Source organism: Sorex fumeus, unplaced genomic scaffold (assembly GCF_029834395.1).
Source record: "Sorex fumeus unplaced genomic scaffold, SorFum_2.1 ptg000131l, whole genome shotgun sequence".
Lineage (NCBI taxonomy): Eukaryota > Metazoa > Chordata > Mammalia > Eulipotyphla > Soricidae > Sorex > Sorex fumeus.
In genome coordinates, this window is record NW_026606188.1 from 12,005,665 (window position 1) to 12,024,828 (window position 19,164).

The 19,164-nt window shown below is 38.9% G+C and overlaps 1 protein-coding gene across 1 annotated transcript in view; it reads right to left on the reverse strand.

Moving 5' to 3' along the window:
• FBXL17 (F-box and leucine rich repeat protein 17) overlaps positions 1-19,164 on the reverse strand; it is a 538,170-nt gene that overhangs the window by 170,235 nt on the left and 348,771 nt on the right. The gene's annotated exons all lie outside the window — the stretch shown is intronic.

Below are 19,164 nucleotides of genomic sequence, written 5' to 3' on the forward strand. Positions count from 1 at the left end.
CCACAAGTATCTGGAAATGGTTATCTTTCTATGTCTTATGTCACATTATGATTGGACCAATCAACCACCCACTCAAGATCCATTTGAAAGTTGGATGAAAATAGGAATCCTGCCATTATAACTGTGTATCTTGTACAGTGGTAGGCATGAAATCGGTTTTAATAAATATTTACTAATTGAAACAAATATTTTTTCCTCTATTACTGCGCTAGCCTGTTAAGGTTTTCATTTTTCTTCCCACTACCCCCCCCCCCTTTTTTAAACACCATGATTTATAAAATTGCTCGCGTTGATGTCTTACAGGCATTCATCTTCCAAACACAACCCACCAGCACTGTCACCTTTATTCCACTAATGTCTCCATTTTCCCAACTGTCCCTCAAGCCTGCCCCTGTAAGAAGCCCACAACAATTTATTTTATATTGCTTGTTACCACTAACTAGTTTAATGAAATGATTAAAAAATATTTCCATAGATAACAAAATTTGTGAAAGTTGTTGCAACTCACCATGAGAATATTAAGTCCTTGTCTGAGGGTTTACTAAACTGCTGTTGTAAGTTAAGCCTCCTGTGTTAATGTTTTTGTGAGTCAAGATTGGTTGGCTTCTACATCCCATTCATCCATCTGGTGTGCTCCTACTGGGATGGCAGTGTTGGAGACACTGGAGATGTTGCTCCAGAAAATCCAAAATATTTCACTGGCAGTCTGGAGGGTCTGTCCTGAGACAGCTGAATCTGACTGGAAACATGATGGGGATTCTGGGTCTGGAAATAGCTGTAGGGGTTTTGGTGGATGGGAAATAGGGGGAAGGGCAATCCTGCCACCCCTCCCAAGATTGCCAGTGGTCTCAGCTAGGAATGCATTTCTGAGAAATTTTGGTATCCGGTTTCAAGATTTCTTTCAAGATTTATTTCTGGGTCTCTGGAATAAGGCTGGTAGTTGAGCTTCCATGGTGATCAGGGTGGTTCATGGGTATGGCTGTCAGGGTTTCCACAGATACGGGGAGCTGGGGACTGCCGTTCCTGAACCCAGGAAGTCCCAAAATTTCATGGGTTTCACCATTCTGATGCATTATGTTTTCCTGCTCCTCTGCTCTTTATCCTTCCCATTCCACTGAAGCCTAGAATGCTTTTCTGTTTGTCTGTTTTTCTATTTGGCACTTTTGTTTTCGCTTTTATCAGAAATGTATGTTTATGAGAGCCAAAGACCTAGAGCTCTCTATTTCCTCATTCTCAGTCCTTCCCTTCTAAACTTAAAACCTTCCAAGTCCTTGAACTGTCTCTCTTTTCTTATTCACTCTTTCATTCCTCTTGCTCATGGTTAGTACAAAGGCATAAACAGGCAAGTGTGGGACCCGTGGGCAGCCAGAACCGGTACGACCAAACCCCTTCATCCCACTCCAGAAGAAGGAGGTTCTAGCTCCATTTCTACTGTTCGAAGACATCCTCAGGCTCTTGGCTCATGATATGAATGAAGAACTGAATATCCATAATCGTTGGTGCCTTTGAACAAACTAATGAACAGCCTGAATGGAGACAAGTTCATATATCACAGTCGAGTCAGGGAAACAAGGTAAAGTGATGTACTGACAAGGCTGAGGAGGGGGCAAATAGCGAGGGTGGAGCAGGGTGGGCAGAAGCCAGAAGGCCACATTAGAAGCTGGGGTATCCGGGACAAAGAGACGGTGTGAATGCCCTTGAATAAAATTACAGAATTTACTCTGACTTCGGTTTCCGTAATTGTACTATAGTGATAATGCTCCCTGCCTCCCGGTTTCCTGTGTGTGTCATGCTCTGTCACGGAAAGCTGCTTTAGCATCCTAGTGTAGACACATGGGAATAACAACACGAGAATCACCACCTGGAAACTTTAAGGATGAGACTGATTTCTTATCTGACCAGAAGAGTCTTAAATGCTTAATGCCAATATTTCACCAGTTTGAAGTGAAAACAGAGAAAGGATATACTCATAATGGAACAGGAGGGAGTGTCATGGGAGGAGAGAGAACAAGGTCTCCCCAGCAGGTCTATGAAGGCAGAATGCAAGTCACAAGTGTTTGTGAGTCACCCTTCGCCTCTGTTTATCTCTATAAAGTCTTCCAAGAAAAGTCTACTGGGTCTATTCTTTAGACTAAAACTCAGAAGTACAACTGTAGTATTTCAGCAATGATAATGGATACCTGGTTACAGCTAAAACATGCAATTGACTTGTGGTTACTGTTTTTGGCATATCAAATATGTGAAGGGTAGCTTGCCAGGCTTTGCCGTGCAGGTGGGATACTCTAGGGAGCTTGCCGGGCTCTCTGAGAGGGGCGGAGGAATCGAACCCGTGTAGGCTGCTTGCAAGGCCCTACCCGCTGTGCTATTGCTCCAGCCTGATAGAAGAAGAGGATGAATTCTGTTAAGTTACTAAAATAATCATATTGGTGAACTGAAAATAAAAAAAATTATGACATATAAGTACCTTTTAAAATGAGGAAGCAAAAAATACAATCAAGAAACCCCCAAATGAAGAAATAATGCCATTTTTATTGAGGAAAATTGTTAATTTTTGAAGCCTGCATTTAATGGGCCCTGGGAATGGTGCAGTGAGGGATGGAAGATTTCTCCCCTGAGAATTATAGTCACGGCTTATCACTTATTTGAATCTAAAATATGCATCACCTTTCCTGCTCTTACAAACACCTATTCACGAAATTAATACAACACTTGCACAATCCTGCACTAACCCAGAGTCCCTGCTAGAAGAAAACACAGATCTTCCCTGAAGGCACATTTACTACCCCAGTCTCAGCTGCCATGGGTGTCCCACAGATGCACCCAAATAGGAGCTCACATAAAAACAAATCAAAAAACACAACCCACTGTAAATGAAAACCAACTACACAAAATCAAGAGGGAAAGATCCAAAGGACCCAAACTATCCGACAAAATGTAGTAAATGTACATTTAAACTGTTCAAGAAGTATAAGTGAAATTGAAACAATGAGCTACCAAATGAATAGAAATAATAAAAATTTCTATAAATTAAAAATATAATAACTGAACTTCAAATGTAATAGGTAGCATAAAGATCAATCTACAGCTGAAGAATATATTAGCAAATTGAGAGATCTGATATTGCACCAACAGGATAATATAAAACAGTTAAACACATACAGCATGAAAAGGCCCAATATAGGAGTAACTAAATGTAAAGAAGAAAGGAATAGAAAAAATTCGGGGGGGTAGGGGATAATGTTTGAGGGAAAAAATGAAAACTTTCCCAAAAGTTTTAAAACATCTTTTCCAAAATTTTCTAATTAAAGGACTATATTTTCAGGTTTAGGATACTCTACAGATTCTATGCATCATAAATAAATCAAAAGATATGCATAAGGAGAATCATCATAGGAAAACTACAAAAGAAAAATAAGATGCTACCAGCAGTCCAAGAAAAAGGAGATAATTACTAAAAAGGAATGATGACTCTCAATTTGTCAGTGCAGAGAAAAGTCATAAACAAAGGCATAAAACCTTCAAAAAAGCAAAGTACTTTGATTCCCAAAAGTGTGTACTCTGCTAAATATCATTCAAGAACATGATTAAACTATATCACCTATCACCCGAAATCGATAAAACCAGTTTCTAAAAGCTTCATACATTTTTGCTTAATGAGCACAATTTGCCCCACTTTAATGCTGTAATCCCACTTAATCTAGTCATCAGGTAATTACATATTATTTCTGAGGGTAATTTATATGTATAACAAGTAAACAAAAAACACTTCTCAAAGAAAAAATGTTCAATTATTACATGACATTTAAGTAATCAATAAAACTAGTTTCTTTCTCTTTTTTTCTAGGCCACCCCCAGGGGTTTTCAGGGCGTATTCCTGGCTCTGCACTCAGGGATCACTCCTGGAGGGGGTGGGGGATCGAACATGGGTCGGCTACATGAGAGGCAAGTGCCCTGCCTGCTGTACTATGTCTCGGCCCTTTCATCTACTTTCTGACCCTCACAAATCCACTAAGGGAACCTGAGTCAGGCCGGCTCAAGAAGGCTGGTGCTGGGAAGGGAGGTGAAAGTATCCCAAGCTGGGAAGGAGGACAATAAGGTTCTGGTTTCTGACACTGAGAAACTGAGCCTCCTTTCCCTTCTGGAACAGGCAGCAGGATTTCTAACAGCTCATCCACTCTCAAGTTCAACTTGTCAGACAAGTCCACCAAAACGAAGACAGTTCCAGATAGAACATGTAGCATGCTATAAAAATAATCTTGCAATATTTCCTCACTAATATCAGCTAGGGTGCTTCTAATATTGATTTCTTATCCCACAGTCCGAGAGATTTAATTACAGAAACTCCAACTTTCACGTAGTGCTGGTTAGGAGATATGCTTCTTAGGTCTAGTCTACTGGCTTGTCTATCCTGTCAAATTTTCAGTGAGAATTTGACCTTGAACTTCTCAGACCCATTTCCTTAGAATAGTCCATTAACCAGGATCTGAGGCAACACCTTTCACAGTAATTGTGATGATTGTGGTTGGAGAGAAATCAGCACTGAGGACTGGAACCCCTGCTTTAGCTACCATGAATACACTCACGGCTCTGACTGGCCTGGGATGACGCGTGAGGCTAGCTGTCTCCCAAACTCCTGATCGGTCCCAAAGCACTTTGAGACCAAGCGGTTAAAAGGCCAGAACCAGGGACCCTTTGGATCTCATCTCCTTGCATTTGACCCCTCATGAAGTTGGGAAGGAATCTCCTCCCCACTGATAGCGATTCAGGTGATATATGGGCTGCTCCTTTAGGCCAGGATTGAGTGGCTCTGGCCCCTGGCATGTGGGGGGGGGGCTCCCCTTCACTTTTCTTAGTACACTGAGACAACAGTGGCTAGTATGGCTGACTGCCGAAATGTTGAGTTGAAACCAAACAAGTGATTTCAGCAGACACAGTATCTGAGAGTTTGATTATCGGCATTTCTTAGCACTTTAAAATTAATAATATCTGAAGTTAAACAAGAAAGTTCATTTGATTGTTTGTAGCTGCTTTGGAGTTACACAGAACGTAAATGGGGAAGGAAGAGAAATAGGGAACAAAATTAAGTTAGGAGTACAATTACCCCGATGGCTGGTTCTATCTGAGGTGTAATTCCAGGATAGAGTCGGTCTGGTGAGTTAATGGATATGATGAAAGGTATGAAGAAAAGTGTGGCATTCGCCTTTAGAACACCCAATCTCTGACCACTGAGACAAGGCAAACAGTGATGCCATTTACCGCGTCAGAGAAGACCAGTGGTAGTTATATAAAGAGACAAGGTTGGTATGGTGGTGAAAAAGAAACAGTCTCTTCTGCATTTAGATAAGCCTGCTGAAAAGTAGGTACTTCTATAAGTCAGGGTAAGGAAATGATGCTTTGAGAGTCATGATAATACCAATCCAGTTTTATAAGCAGTATTACATACTTAATTCCCTTTTACAGGAACCGGGATGAATAAAGAAGAAAATGAAGGAAAGGCACAACACAGCTTTAAGTGTGCAGCACATCATGTGTTAAATTGAAACAACCTCAAAGTTCAACTTCCCTCATCGTTCAAGGAGAAAATCCTTTACTATGTACTTCAGGATAAAGGATTTGCAACTATATGGTGCTTGAGAAATATGCTATTGCTGTAATTTAACTCACTGTATGTGGGCTTCAAGATGCACAGTGGCATTCCAAACCAACTTTTAAAGAAAATTGCATGGAATTTTGAAGACATCAGGAGTGTTCTTAAAAGTTATGCAGAGAAAACGGATTTTTGATAGTTATGAATTACATTTAGTGCTGCCAGATTGCAGGGAACGCTCTTTTTGCCTCAGTATGGTTAGAATTGTTGACAAAGTTTTAATTTAAATTTTTAAGGATTTAAATAGAAGAATATAGGCCACTGAATTTTCATTCACTTGTGTATTAGTACTGGCAGAAAGCAAGTTTTGTTAGGCAGGGTCCAATTTTGAACCTGGAGCCCATCGTTTCCATAGTGGCTGGGAACTGAGTATGTGTTAGTGAGAATAATTTGACTTTCAGCCAGTCAATCAGCGGACTGGACCTGAACAGCCAGAAGCCTGCCTGGCACAGAACAGATGTTTAGTTCAGAAAATACTAAGTGTGTTTGTGAGACAGACTCAAGTCTGCACAAATCCTATAGTACAACCATGGGTTGGAAGGGATTCCTTCTCTCCTAACAGGCTGTAGATTTAGATAGATTTGTAATAGCCCCAAAATACACCACACTGCTCCAAAGTCTAATTCTATGAATGTGAATTGATTTCGTAAAGTTGAAAAAGAAAGATAAATATTTTGAGTCCACTACATGTATAAAATGTTTTAAAGAGCCTTGTCATGTACCAGGAAATTTTAAGAAATTGTAGTTGAAATGTACATTAAAATAACACATTGACGCTGGGAGTGTGGCTTGGTGGCAAATCACAAACCCTGTGTGCAGGAGGCCTGGGTTCAGGGCCCAGCACCGCAAAAACATGGGCTGTGTACGTGATTAAAACACAGACAATTATCTTGGATGAAAAATGAAATTTTTTTTTCATAAATCTGAAAGAGCATATTTCCAATCAGTAGTCTAATTAGCAAAATGATGATGATGAGCTGCAAGGAAAAAGCAGTGTAACTCTAGAAGACTGTGCCTTTTCAAATCTGAGGGGAGGATTTCTTCTTCAGGTTGTATACTGATAGATCATATGTGCTTGGGGATCTAAAATCACTGTTTCCTCCAAAGAATGATGGATTCGTCCAAAGGATGAATGCATATTAACATCAGATCTCACCTGTGGGCATTCCCTGAACTTACTAACGCCACCAGACACCATAGGAGTGAAAGAGCATGGCTGAAAATCTGGAGCAAACACCGAAGTGGGCAGTTGGAGATTTTATAACAATAGAACTGACACAACTATAAGCCCTGAATGTTATACTGACAAGTATAACACGTGAAAAGTCTGTGTCTACAAAAGGCCACAAATTATGTGTGAATTTTGCCACTGGTCACAAAACCTACCCTTTTCTGCCATTAGAGAAAGTTCTTTCAGTTAAAGGGCAACATCACTGAATATATTCTAATTTTTAAACTTTTTAAGAAAGCAAATCATTTGCAAACCTTGATTGCAAGGTGTGTTGTAATGCAAAGTTGAAAAGGAATGTTTTAGAGGATTTCACCTAATTTCTTATGTAAACCAGAGCAGAAGGTACATATCTCAAAAAAAGCCAAGTACATTTGCAGCAACATAAGACAGAACTGATTGAATTTCAAAGACTTCATTTATTTTGAAGAGCTGAAATGTTAAGTTCCTTACTGCTGTTCAAATTGGCTTGAATGTTATTTACTATGATATATACCCATATACATAATATATGTGTATGGTATTATAACAGATGTATTTTTATATACGTTATTCTCATTCATTTAAAAGAAGTTTGGAGTTACCATCAGATACGATTGACAATTTCAGCTATATTCTCTTCAAGCACATTCAGAAAGTGTTAATCTGGGTAATTTCAGCTCTGGTCAGAAGCAGTTTCTGATTTGGCAGTCTAATTCTTCATATATCTGAGAAGTATTTCTAGACTCCAAATCTCCAAATCTGACCTTTCAAGATTGACTCTGGAGTGACTCACAAACACACAGAGGGCAGATAAGGGGCTTGGTTTATGCAAAGGTCTGATTGTAACTTAAAATCTAGCAGAACAGAAGAATTATAAGAGAAAAAGAAAATTATCTTCAAAGCAAATTTGCTTTTTTGTAGGTGTTCCTAGAGCAGAATGTAAGGAAAGGGCACTTTCTAAGTCCAGAAAGTGATAGAGATGATGAAAACTATACTGTAAGTATCGATCACAAAACAGTACTTTCTGCAGACATTTTCCCCTTGCTTCGAAGAATTATTTACCCTATAAAAGTTCCAAGACAAGCAAAATTCACAGCATATCTCTCCGAAGTACGCAGCAGCTCATCACGAAAGGCTTTTGATATAACACAGAAAACTAACACAACCCTCTGAAGACAGAGAACACTGTTTTTTGTTTACTCCATCTAACTTGTAAAATCTCCTTTTCCCTGCCACCCCCCCCCCCCCCCGTCACTGTCAATAAAAGACAAGCTTCTTTCAGGGTTCGACACACTGCACAGAGGCGCATCAGCTGGGGCTGCCACGTCAACTCCACACAATTGTTTGAAAAGTTGAAAAGTTCAAACTATTTATTTAATGTCAGATAAACCCAAGAAAAGAAACACACTTGACAGAAAAATTCTAAGTGATTGAATCCTACAAAAACCAAAGGGATGTTTTCAGATAAGAGTTAAAGTGAATACTTTAATATTAAAGGTAATATAAAGTTTGATTTAATTAATTGTAGGGCTGGAGCGATAGCACAGTGGTAGGGCGTTCGCCTTACAAGCGGCCAACATGGCCAACCCGAGTTCGATTCCTCCGCCCCTCTCAGAGATCCCGGCAAGCTACCGAGAGTATTCGATATGCCAAACACAGTAACAACAAAGTCTCCAATGGAGACGTTACTGGGCCCGCTCGAGCAAATCGACGATTAATGGGAGGGCCTTTACCTTTACCTTAATCGTGAAACAAAAATAAATGAGATTATTCTGGGTGGGGGGGGTGAATCTCTGGAGAAAGTTTCATTTAATATCTAGCCTAAAATAAAATCATCAAGAGAATCTTTTCGAATCTATTACTCCCCAAAGTAAGAGATGGAAGAATAACAATCATTAATTTCAGAGATCATAAGATCAATGTGTTTTTCAAACTGTTGTTTCTCTTAGGAAGTAAAATCAAATACACTTTTCACTACAGGACAAAGGACACTAAATGGATCTGAACAAGACTAAGACCATAAAGTTAGAAACCTTTTTCTTGTTTCTAAATGGCCAGACCTCAAAAGTTTGATGTCCACACATACTTAAAACAAATAAGGAAATTTTCAGACAAGCAGAATCAGTTAGAAACCCCAAGGAAGTTGATGTGATGAGCTAAAATGTGGAACTACATTTCTTTCTCAAGCTCCAACTTGCAGTCTTCACAAAGAATAAAACTGGGGGGTAGGAGAGAGAATGAAGAGGGTTGAGTAATGAAGGTTCTGGTGTGTTGGGAAGCCAGACTCAAGGCTTTAAAACTTCTGGATGCTGATACTGCTGTACAGTTGGGTGTGTGAGGGGCTACGGTTTTCAGATGGGGAAATGAAAGGTAGAAAACACATTAATAGTAGAGTGTAGCCATCTTAGAAAATAAACTTCCTGCTAAGACCTAATTCTAATTGAGTCACCATGCGATACAAAGCTATTCATGATCAGGTTTCAGTCACAATCTGATCAAACACCATCCCTACACCAATGACCCCAATTTTCCTCCTGCCACCCCCATCCCCAAGTCTGCATCTATGGCTCTATGGCAGGCACTTTCCTTCTCTCTTTCTTTCTCCTCCCTCTCTCCTCTGTCCAAGCCCCCACTCCCTCCTTCCGTTCCTGCCCCCTTCTGGGACTACGGTCTGCAACACAGATACTGAGAGGTTATGTGTGTTCCTTTATTTACTTTGAGCATGCAGTTCCTATCCAGAATGAGCATTTCCAAATAAGACCTAATTTTTTTTGGTTCTTTTTGGGTCACAACTTGTGATGCACAGGGGTTACTCCTGGCTCTGCACTCAGGAATTACCCCTGGCGGTACTCAGGGGACCATATGGGATGCTGGGAATGGAACCTGGGTCGGCCACGTGCAAGGCAAACACCCTACCTGCTGTGCTACTGCTCCAGCCTCAAGACCTAACTGTTAATAGTCCTTTCTCCCTACCTTTAAAAAAAAGTTCTTTAACTGCCAGTGGCACCACGTAAGCTCATTAACCAGTCAGAGACTCACAAATAAATGTTGAAAGAGAACAGCAAACTATAAAGACACTTCCAGACCTCAAACTACCACCCTCCAGTTCAAAATTTAACTCCATCTGAACCACCCCATTCAAAATTTTAGGATTCCTGGAGCACGTGGCATGGCATCTCATATTCTTCACCACTGATATACCTGTAGTAGCAGTCCACATTGGATGGGATGTAAAGTAGAAAGAAAATATTAAGACACAAAATATTAAGACCTGTATCAACATGTCAGTAATCTCTTATATAAGAGCTTAATGGCTCCAGGGTGAGAGACAACAATCTTCACACACTTTCTTCTAAAGAAATTGTTTTTGATCATTTTTGGCAAATTATCCATAACAAGCAATACAAAATAAATTATTTAGGAACTGCTATTAGGGCAGGCATGGGTGGTTGTTGGGAAAATTGGAAATAATGTGGTAGGAAGGTGTTGGAATACCGAATATAATAAATCATCATGGACAACTTTATAAAAGTAAAGTAAAATTTTAAAAATGTTCTTTAGATTAACAGCTGAAGCAATTCAGCAAAGAAAAGAAAGCACACTGAAAGGGACATTTTTTTTTTTGCTTTTTGGGTCACACCCGGCGATGCACAGGGGTTACTCCTGGCTCTGCACTCAGGAATTACCGCTGGCGGTGCTCAGAGGACCATATGGGATGTTGGGAACTGAATCCAGGTCAGCCGCATGCAAGGCAAAAATCCTAGCCACTGTGCTATTACTCCAGCCCTGAAAGGGAAAATTTTAACAACATCACTATATGTCAAGAAAGGCAGTGGAAGTAACTTGAAGCAGTTGTTACTATCAGAGGAGAATCTGAACACTCAAGGAGAAAAATAATTTGAATGTTTGTTACTCTTAAAATGATGATTCAACATCACCACTTTGGTGAAAAAAAGAGAGAAACGCAAGTAGTATTCGGAAAACTGGCAAAGAAAAAGAACTTTGTATTATTTTATCATTCCTTATATATGCTGAACCAAGGTAAACCAAAAGGTTGAGAAAAACAAGTTATTCTTAATATTAAAAAGCCCTAACAGGGGCTGGAGCGATAGCACAGCGGGTAGGGCATTTGCCTTGCATGCAGCCAACCCGGGTTCAATTCCCAGCATCCTATATGTTTCCCTGAGCACCGCCAGGAGTAATTCCTGTATAACTGAAACCCAAGCACAAAAATTTGTAAGTCTATAACTGCACCTCATGGTGTTTCACTAATAAAAAAATTAAAAAAAATAAAAACTACTTAAGAATGAGAAGCTAACTGTGCAGCACAACCACAATCAATAATGAACATTTGTATTTAATCAACCAAAACATTTGTAATAAAATCATATACTATATAAACTATAAAAAAAAGAAATAGAGCATCTACTAAGAGTTAATCTTATATTTTAGTAAATATAATAATGTGAGTCTAATAGTTATAGGCATACAGTATAACCAATTGTTTTAATGCTTGATTCTATTATGTTTTGAATGCTACCATTTTTTAATGGTAATCTTGGATAATTGTTTTAAAATAAATCAGTTACCAAGCATATTAAGAGTAATAACCAATAAACTGTAGAGAAGAGTTAGTTCAGTATCAGCTGGATTGGGCAAAAATATCTCAAAGAATAGGTAAAACCATGAGAGCATTTAGAAATAGGTTTTAAAAATTATTATTGTTATTATTATTATTATTAGCTTTTGAGGTCAAACCTGGTAGTACTCAGGGATCATTCCTAGCTCTGTGCTCAGGGATCACTCCTGGCGGGACTTGGGGGACCATATATGGGAATAAGGGATTGAAACCAGTTTGAGAGAGTGCAAGGTTTAGTGCAAGGTTTAGTGCAAGGTACTATGATTCTGGCCCCTTAAGAGAACTTCTAAGTGAAGTTTAAAACCTCTAAGTGAACTTTATGATGTGAAGTTTAAAAAGGGAGAAACGCACTTCTTGGGTTTTTCATACCTTTCCATGTCAACTTTTTATTAGAAACTGAGGAGAACTAAAACAAAGGAACACAGAGAAGTCAAAGGACAAATCTATAATGAAACCAAATTCAATTCTGACAAGTTAGGAAACATTGTTAGGTGAGACTGTTCCAGGTGAAACAAATGAATGGGCAACATAGGCAGACCGTGGCTATGAGCTCAATTTTAGGGACGATGAAGAACAGAACAACTGTTTATAGTTTTGAGAATGGCACAATTGCTTATCTGTAGGAATTTCTGCTCTTTAAGATACTATAATTATGTTATATAGAATTACATAAACTTGTTTCTGTGAACTCTGGTTTGGTGGAAGAAGGTGGGCAGAGGTGCCTATAGCATGTAGACATGAACTCCAGCCGTTTGTGCTAATTCCTTGGCCATGAAAATGAAAATCTTTCCTGGTCTGGAGTGGTAATACAATGGGCAGGATGCTTGCCTTGTACGATGCTGACCCTGGTTAGATCCCCAATACCCTAAATTGTCCCCTGACCCTGTCAGCAGTGATCCCTGAGCACAGTCAGGTGGAGAACAAATGCAAAATTTATAAAATAAAATCATTTCTGTACAAAAAGTAGAAACATTAGAGAAGCTACTATCTACATGTAAACCAGTAATCCAATTTGAAGAGCCCAAAGAAATAGTACAGCAAGTAAGGTGCGTGCCTTGCACACAGTTGACACAGGTTCAATCCCTGGCACTGAATATGGTCCCCTCAGCACCAACAGGAGCACAGAGCCAGGAGCAAGCCCTGAGCACTGTTTGGTGGGGCCCAAAATCTAATATCCGAAAGAAAAAAAAGGAAACAAATTTGAACATTTGAATACAATCTAAACATAAATGAAAATCTCCACCTCTGGCTAGGGAATGTTTAATCATAGCATGCAACTGATTTTTGGTGTCAGATGAAACAAACTTGTAATGAATAAGCACATTAAACCAATTAAGTTCTATAACTATATAATTAGATCTCAAAGGACAGCTGCTACGTGACATTTTAAAAAAAATACACAGATGGGCACACATGGTCGCATGGGATCAATAATATTTTTTATACTTTGACAACTGGGAAAATCCACAAAGCTTTCTAATAAATACTCCTAAGAACACCACTGACCTATGAGTAACTATGCAAGACACTGACTTAATATTGAATCCATATGATACTGTATTCAAACACCATATGAACCTGAGCCATCCCGCCTCTGATTCCACACTTGTAAGCTTGGTTATCAAGACATGGAAACCATGTAATCAGAAAACAATAAGTGTCAATTATTCTATAATTATTATTGCTGTTATAATAGTTTTCACTGGACATCTTTCAACTGAACTGGATTCTTGATTAATAGCTAAAACCCAGATATGTTTCATTTTATATGTGTTAAAGTTGTTGCCACGGGGATAGTGAATAAGACAGGAAAAGTTGAGATCAAAATTGGAACTTAACCTGAATTTTCAAGTAGAATATTTTCCTAAGATGTGTTTGAAATTTGCCGGTGTATACATCTAATCACTTTGGATAATATCTGTTCCTTCTTTAGATTCACCAATGCACACAAACTTATCCTGCAGAAACCTGTTCTTGTTCTGTGCCGTTTTAGGGCTTTCCTACCTTAAACGCCCTCCTTTTCATCTGTCTCTCCATACCTGTTCTACTGTAAATCCTTCCCCAACAATTTCAATGTCTAATAATTCTGTCTTCTTGAATCCTGACATATTTTTGACAGCTTATTATGTTATAAAATTTTAAAGTTGCTATTATCTTCTTTCTTAATATAAGAGTATATCCTTCTCACCTACGATAAAATTCACTGCATTCAGCCAGCATGCATACAAGTAAACATCTGCTGGATGAAATACAACCAATAATTAAATTCCAGGATTAGAAGGATATTTAAACATCATGTAGGTTTATCCCCTTACTCAGTACTTCCATCTTCCACATCTTTATAAAATTATCTTGGCTTGAGTAACTCTTGTAATTGAGAACGCACTCCTACGTAAGACTTTTACTTTCAAGAAAGTTTAAATACGAAAAAATAATCCTCTTCTTCCTTAGGAAAAGGGAGGTCACACCCAACAGTGCTCAGGGGCTATCCCTGGTTTTGGGCTCAAGAGTCACACTTGACAGTTTTTAGGAGACCAAACTAAGGTCAGCTCTGTGCAATGCAAGCATTTTTTTTAGGTTTGTCAGAGGATTTATTATTATTGTTATTATTATTATTATTATTATTTTTAAAATTTACAGGGTACAGTTACAGACTTACAAACTTTCATGCTAATGCAAGCATCTTAAACCCTCTACTATCTCTCCAATTCCCAGAAAATTATTTCTTATGTGAAATACTGGAAATGTGATATTACAGCAATTACCTTGATATTCATTTTAGTCCACTTTAGATCTCATTACTGTTGAACTGCTGACAGCTGTTGATGTTGACCAAGTTTTTGATCACAGTATTAATAATTATCAATAATTATTCTATTTCTACTATAGTACAGTAGAAGAAAAACAAATATTCAGTAGATTTTTAAGAATTTCAAGCAATAAAGGTTAAAGAGAATTGTGAAAAATGACTGATTTGGGACAGATTTATTTTATTGAAAAGAGACCACGTGGTGTCGGGGAGAGAAGCCAGGCCTCTAGCTTGCAAAGCCCAGGCCCAGCATGTTGAGCTCTTTCTGGTCTGGCCTGCCAATCTTCAAGTGGGTTTGAAGATTTAATTCTTTAAAAATCACCTCCACTAAGCCAGAGTTAAACATCTGAATTGATTACAAGAATATTTTCTTAAAGAAATGTCTTAGCAAGTTCTTGTCAATAGATTCATACTTAACTATCACAAAATACGTCTGAATTGTTATTATTCAGTCTCTATTTCAAGGCTACATAGCTGCAGTCTTAAAAATGACAAAGAAAAAAATGAGGCAGGAAGGGGTAGCGGGGGAGGTCTATGATTTCTTAGCTTGTTAGCAAAGAGAAGCATCAGAAAAATGTGACTAAATACCAGTATGCCTACCAGTATGCCTACTACTGAGAAAAATATAAGTAGAAAGTAAACATTAAGAACCTTAAGTGCAGTAGTGAGCAACTGCATGATAAAAATAAAGAATTGTAAGTGAAAAAGAAATAACATTTAAGATGGACACAGAAAGAGGGCAATTTGCAACAACAGAGGGCTCAGTAATTTAGTACTATTTTGTTAGAAACAATAAAAACTATCTATATTTAAATGATAGAATGGAGAGAAAGTGGTGAATAATCAACAGTAGAATGTCTTCTTTTTTGGCTTGCAAATGTATTCTCTAAATTCCTGTCACTTTACAAGTATTAGAGTTATTCCTACTGACAAAAGAAGTCGAACCTAACACATTAATCTTAGTATACTTGGAAAAACAATTTGAAAATAAAAGAAAACATAGAAAGGAAATTATATGAATTTAATTTTCAATGAAACATCAATTTATGTAACTCACACCTAATAGTATGAAAAACAAAATGATACAATAAAGAGCAAAATTATTTTTGCAATATGATTTTTAAAAATTTGACAAAAAATGAATAACATCTTTAGATCATGGTGGAGTCCTAAATCTCAGTTTGCTGGGATTTCTTTTTGTTGCTTCAGTGTGTTTACTTTGATAATGTATCCCGGATCCCAATTTGGGTTAACTGACATCTAAAAACGTCTGGTATCCCATGAAGAGGGAGGGAAGGCACGAACTATTAATCTTTCAGTAGTGTTGGAAGGTCAACAGGACTGAGGGGAGGTTGGGTTACACTAAAGCAAAGATTAATGTCAGAAGGCTGCTCCATCCCATCCTTCTTGTCTAAAAGGAAAAGTGTGACTTTTTTTTCGTTAATAAAGCAGGAAAGCCCTTCCCTGTGGATGACAACAGATGAACATTCTAGGAATGGAGGAACTGTACGAACTCTGCATCTAACACAGAACTCTGCATACAGCAGGAACTTAGCATCATTTGTTGCCCAAACAAATGTGGATTATAAGTGCCACCATAAAAAAAGACCAAAGAAGCAATGGTTTCCTTAACTAAGAGACACTTCCCCCTGAGGAATCCAAACACTCCTGTGGTAAATCTTGGGATGAGGTTTGAGATCTCCCGTCAGGCCAAAGAACACTGGGGTCAAGCAGAGCCTGGGGGAGCCTTGGGGGAGTCACACAAAGCGAGGGGGTCACAGAAGGAGTCTGAGGGCTGGGAGTGACCTTGTGGGGTCCCAGCACTGATGTCAACATTTGAGAGCTTTCAGATTCTCTTTTATGAAAAGCTTTTTTGACAGCTTGAGAAGGGTGCCACAAATACATCATCTAGCGCAATGTTTCTCATACTACAAGGGGGTCATGGGTGAAAAGTGCATGAACAGGGGCGTGTGCACGAGTCCAGGGGCAGCAGGGAGGCATGAGAGGTCCATGGGCAGAAAACTTTAGAGACATGCTGCTCTCGAGCGCAGTCCCAGGGCTCCTGGGCGTGGTGACCTCCAAATGTCCCGGACCCTTTCCCCCGCTGTCCAGAGTAATTGGTCCTGGAGACCAAAACAGCAGTCACCCTCCTCTGCCTCACGTATGTGTAACATGTGCTGTGCCAGTTAATCGCCAGTTAACCCGACAGGAAGAGCAGCACCGACTCCCAAGGAGGCCTGACCTCTCATCTCTGGCTCCTAAGGAAGTACTTTCCCAAAAGATATGAATTTTTGAACAAAAAGTGCATGTAGGTAAGCAAGGAGGAAGGCTGAAAACTCTGCTGACAAATGATTCCAGGGAGGGAGAAAGAGAAGCAGGAAAGTCGAGAGGGAAAATGACCTGACAGAAATGGTGGTGTCACGGAGAATGCCTGGGTTAGTGAGACACATGACAGCCCTGAAACTTGGATGGTGTCTTTGTCTCATTCCCTAACATGAAGATATGAAGGGAGAGGTCAGGGAAGGGTATAAAATTGGCCGGTACAGACAAATACAGGGCAAACTCCTAGCTGATGACACCCCACACAGAAGCTTCGCCTGGAGAAGGTGGAGGGAGGGGATGATTCTTCTTCCATGAAAGATAAATCCTATTGTTATAAGAAACACCAATTATGGGATATCCACGAGGCAAGCCACAGATGTTGTATATTGGTTCCCAGCACCTTTGATGTGCTTAACACAGGACAAAATGAGGAGGTTAGATCATTTGCCTAGGGTCAAAAAGAAGGAATGGCAAAGCTAGAAATTTCATCTGATTCTCCGACTCGAATGTTTGAATTTTCCCCACAATATTACCTGTAACACATATCTGTTAGTGAGAAAAGAGTGACAAGACTAAATTTCTCTTCAGGGAGCAATTTCCCAAGGCTGTATTTTCCACTTAGTTATGCCTGAATTATTGATTTGTTTATAATTGCTACCCTTTACCATAAAGCTCTATGTTCAATTTGGGAAATAAGAAGCCTATCAGAATGACGGTTTTTCTTCTTACGACTGTATCATATATCAGTTAAGATGAACATAATTTTCAAACAGCCTGGCCAGGTGTTACTAAGTGTTGAATTCAACACCTGTGAGAATCTTGACAAAAAATACAAATACAAATGCGAAGGCATATAGGTGCTAGGCAAGCTGTTGTTCCTGCATGAATGCAGCCCGCAGCGTTTCAAATGCTCATGTATTACTAGACTGAAGGCAGGGATGCGCATAGCTTGGCTACGAGTAAAGCAGCAGCAATAGGAATTATGGAACAGTATCCTCAATTATAAACTACCCCAGTGTTACGTTTACCTCAAAATTTACAATTTCTAAGAAATCTCAACAACGGAAAAGTTCTCCTAAATAGGTTCCTACTTATGTATTTAAAGAAGGAACATAGCATCTGTTTTTTTCTTCTTAGGACTGATAATTAACATCGGCAAGGTCACAAACAGCCTCATGAGAAGAGTAGTTACCTCTAAAAACTTGCTGTTTCTCTGGTTACGATGAATAATCCTTGTTTGCTGTCTTTCTGACAAAAATTCCTCCTGGCAGAGTACCAGGTAAAGAGCTGAGTGGAGAATTCAGTAATTTGTTTTACTGTATAATCAGAGAGCAATGAGAGTGCGTCTCATGAACTATCAACCTTTCTCACTCTTAACAGCACCCCACCCCTCATCTTGTAGAATCAACAGGTGCGTAGACAATTTCTCCACAAGGCTTCTGAATGTCACAGAGTTCAGGTGGGAAGGGTGAGAGGTGGACAGGGGATCTGGAAGCTGAGGTAGGAGAGAAATTAGGGTTGAACCTTCATCAACAGGCATGAGAGGAATAACCAAAAGACTCACTTTGGGTCCCTTTTAAGTGAATTAGATCATGTATGTCAGCTTTGGCAGACAGGGACTGTATTTAGGCAGGTCTAAAATTACTTCCCGGGACGTGTCTTTCGGAAACTGATTTAATGAATCTTGAGTCAGGCGAAGGCATCGATAGATCAATGTGCTGAAAATCTTCAACTAAAATAATTCGAACATAAGTGTAAACAATATTGACAAGGTTTTAATATGGTTTTCTACATTACTAGAAAAAAATCCTGGTGTCTTAAAACATCAAATGGATGAGAATCACTGAACAATAGTTGCCATAACAATAAACAATGACAATACTAACACTTTCAAGAACCTCTTGAAAGATCAAGAAAATCAAAGGTATACAAAAAGGATTTTGCTTGAATCTTCTCTGCCTCTCTCTATACGAAAGCAACATTTCTCACCAGTAGATGCTGGGCTAACTGGAGCACAAAGGCATGAAACTAGACATTAACTCCCCATTTAAAAATGAGGAAACAGATTCAGAGATGAGTAGAAATTTCCCAAAGCCCAAAGAACTCATAGAGAACCTGATTGCCAATCTATTCCAAGTTCAAAGCCTTTCTTTTCCTTGTATCCTCTGGAATATTTCTTTGGATTATCTGACTTAATGAATTAGTGCTAGAATGCAGCATGAATTCAGAGACATTTTTCATAGGAAGACCTTGAAGATTCCGTACTAAGCAACGTAATCTAGAGATAATGACTTTAGCAATCTCTTGTTGGCAGCAAAGCGATAAACGGGAGAATATAAGAAAAGATTAGAGAGGGAGAGATGGAGACTACAGGTATAAAACCCAAATGCCAAGGGAAGAGCCTGGAACGAATTAATGTAATTGCTAATAATAAATTGACATATATATATATACATATATATATATGCTCATAGTTGGGCAGAGAAAACATCCTGAGGTCTAAACACTAAGGAGATACTGCAAGTTTTAAATTTACT